Source organism: Physeter macrocephalus, chromosome 5 (genome assembly GCF_002837175.3).
Source record: "Physeter macrocephalus isolate SW-GA chromosome 5, ASM283717v5, whole genome shotgun sequence".
Taxonomy (NCBI): domain Eukaryota; kingdom Metazoa; phylum Chordata; class Mammalia; order Artiodactyla; family Physeteridae; genus Physeter; species Physeter macrocephalus.
The window spans coordinates 4,279,762-4,282,959 of NC_041218.1; the positions used below are offsets into that span (position 1 = coordinate 4,279,762).

The 3,198-nt window shown below is 39.0% G+C and overlaps 1 pseudogene; it reads left to right on the top strand.

Moving 5' to 3' along the window:
- Nucleotides 1-301: 301 nt before the first annotated feature.
- LOC102992714 (vacuolar protein sorting-associated protein 26A-like) lies at nt 302-2,512 on the top strand (annotated as a pseudogene).
- The last annotated feature ends 686 nt before the right edge of the window (nt 2,513-3,198 follow it).

The following is a 3,198-nucleotide window of genomic DNA, read 5'->3' on the forward strand; positions in this document are numbered from 1 at the left end:
TATACCTGAATCACTCTGCTGTACAGCAGAAATTAACACTACACTATAAATCAACTATACTTCAAATAAATAAATTAATTAACTAATAAACAAAATAAAATACAGAGGATTCTCTCTAATGGGAAAACAGGCACTCCCACCGAAGACGACAGACGTTAGTGGTCAGGATCAGGGAAGCTGAGAATTCAGTAAGAGCTGTCGGCTGAGGTCCTGGTAGGTGCAGGGATCAGAACAGGTAGAAAGGTCTGAAATTCAAGCCAAAAGACAAGCTGGAGAGTGATACCTGCAACCAGGAGTTACGATGGACACCTTCTCAGGTGAATTCCAGCTCTGTGACGTGCTCACTCCCAGGCCAGGGATGGTGGCTGTGATGTGTTCACTCCTAGGCCAGAATGTGTGAGGGAGGAGAAAAGGCAGGATGTGAACCACGTTATGACAGCGATAAATCACAATTCACAAGCCTCGTGTGTGTCTGTGATGTGCCCAGAGCGGCTTGTGAGTCACGGCTGATCTAGCCACTAGGAAGGCTTCCTAAGGAGAGGAAGTCGGTGATTAAGCTGTGTCCCCAAATCCGGGAGGGAAATCCTTTAACCCGTGAAAAGGAGGAGGAGGTGCTTAATTCCAAAAAAAAAAAAAAAGTGCAGACTGAGGAAAAGTTTGGAAAGTGGTTGAAATGGCTCATGAAGCAAAGCTCTGCAGATCTAAACAGGAAGGGGCAGGAAAGAGTGGGAAAAGAGGAGTCATCTTGGAGAAGGGAGATCTTTAAATCGGCTTTTGTTTTTTGTGAAAGGGGAAAAAAGGAACAAATGAGAACCTTTCGATTTAACAAGTTATCATTCATCACAATGTGAATTTTGGAGAACATACGCTGGGGGAAAAAAAGAGAGATGGACAGGAAAGAGTGACAAAAGAAGAAATGAAAAAAGACTGAGAATCAACAAGAAGAGTGGTTCACAGAGATTTAAAGAGTCCTGGGGAGGGGAAGGTAGGAGGGTAAAAAGCATACTGGGAGAATGGCACCAGCTGGCCTTTCTTTCCCGGATACGGTCTCAAAGTGCAGAGGAACATTAAGTTTTGTACTAAAGATTTAGAAAAATAGGAGCCTGGGCTGCGAGTTCTCCTGAAGGAAAAGGAGTGAAGTGGGGGGATGCGGCGGTGGCAGCACTGACAGTGGGTTTTCTTGGAGGGATTTTGGGTCCCATTTGTGAGATCGATGTTGTCCTTGATGACGGAGAAACCAGGAAAATGGCGGAAATGAAAACTGAAGTTGGCAAAGTAGAAAAACGCTATCTTTTCTATGATGGAGAATCTGTTTCAGGAAAGGTAAACCTAGCCTTTCAGCAACCTGGAAAGAGGCTAGAGCACCAAGGAATCAGAATTGAATTTGTAGGTCAAACTGCACCTTTCAATGCAAGAGTAATACTCACGAATTTGTAAACCAAATGAGAGAACTAGCCTTACCTGGAGAACTGACTCAGAGAAGAAGTTATGATTTTGAATTTACACAAGTTGAAAAGCCATGCGAATCTTATATCGGTGCCAATGTCTGCTTAAGGTATTTCCTTAAAGTGACAATAGTAAGAAGACTGACAGAGCTGGTAAAAGAATATGTATGACCTTATTGTTCACCAGCTTGCTACCTATCCTGATGGCAACAACTCTATTAAGATGGAAGTGGGCACTGAAGATTGCGTACACATAGAATTTGAATACAATAAATCAAAGTATCATTTAAAGGATGTGATTGTGGGAAAAATTTACTTCTTATTAGTAAGAATAAAACTCCAACATATGGAGTTACAACTGATTAAAAATAGGTCACGGGAATTGGACCCAGTGCCACAACAGAAACAGAAACAATCGCTAAATATGAAATGATGGATGATACACACCAGTAAAAGGTGAATCAACTCCAATAAGACTGTTTTTAGCGGGAGATGGAAGTGGGCACTGAAGATTGCGTACACATAGAATTTGAATACAATAAATCAAAGTATCATTTAAAGGATGTGATTGTGGGAAAAATTTACTTCTTATTAGTAAGAATAAAACTCCAACATATGGAGTTACAACTGATTAAAAAAGAGGTCACGGGAATTGGACCCAGTGCCACAACAGAAACAGCAACAATCGCTAAATATGAAATGATGGATGATACACCAGTAAAAGGTGAATCAACTCCAATAAGACTGTTTTTAGCAGGATACGACCCAACTCCAACAATGAGAGACGTGAACAAAAAATTTTCCGTAAGGTACTTTTTAATACAGAGAACAAACTTTCACCAGCGATTTGAATCGCCAGAATCGCAGGCATCTGCTGAGCAGCCTGAAATGTGAACTGAATAGGAGAAAAAAAAGAAAAAACCTCCTATATCTGTTGAGATTTAAGTTCGGCAGGTTAAAGATGGTTGCAGCGTGTAGGGCGGGGAAAAGGCCAAAACTCCATTTATGATAGTCTTCCTTTATCTTACAGTGCTGAGTTTATTTTATGACATAACTAAATGTTCTTCATGTATACACATATTTTAAAAATGCTTTCTTTGAAACACTGGAACTTTCTTAAACTGCCGTGTTGTTTTTTCCTCTTTTAACTGCACACTTTCATTTAATGATAAGTACTCAGCTATACATCAGCATAAACATTAAAGATTTTCATGTGAGTAGGTTGGTATTTGTAATTTTGCTTTCTTTCTGCATAATGTTGATTACAAATTCTTTTCTTCTCCTTTTTCATGCTAATGATTACCTCTTATTCTCTACATGCAAAAAATTAAATATTTTGTGTTCAAATAAAATTAGAAAACCTGAGTGGCCTGTACATCCTGCAAAGATTTAAAACATGGCATTTCAATATTTTCGAAAACTACATTTATGATTTTCCATACACGTTTGAGAAATGCATACAAGTGTTTTACCGTAGGTGCCTCTGAGTCTACCATTTCATGGCTTCCTGAATTTTGTTCTCTTTGAGGTCTTCTGTGGTGTGAATTTTAAATTTTTGTCCATAAGAGATTATGTGGCATGTCATTGCAGCTTTTTTGGGGGGGGTGGATACCATATTAAGTAACCATTTTGCTACTACTATCTGATAGGTACCACTGTATGTTTTCTGCAATGCGGAGTTGACTCTATGTTGGCATTTTAGATTGTTAAAACTATATATTTTTTCCATAAATACTTTGAAAAAAATGTTTTT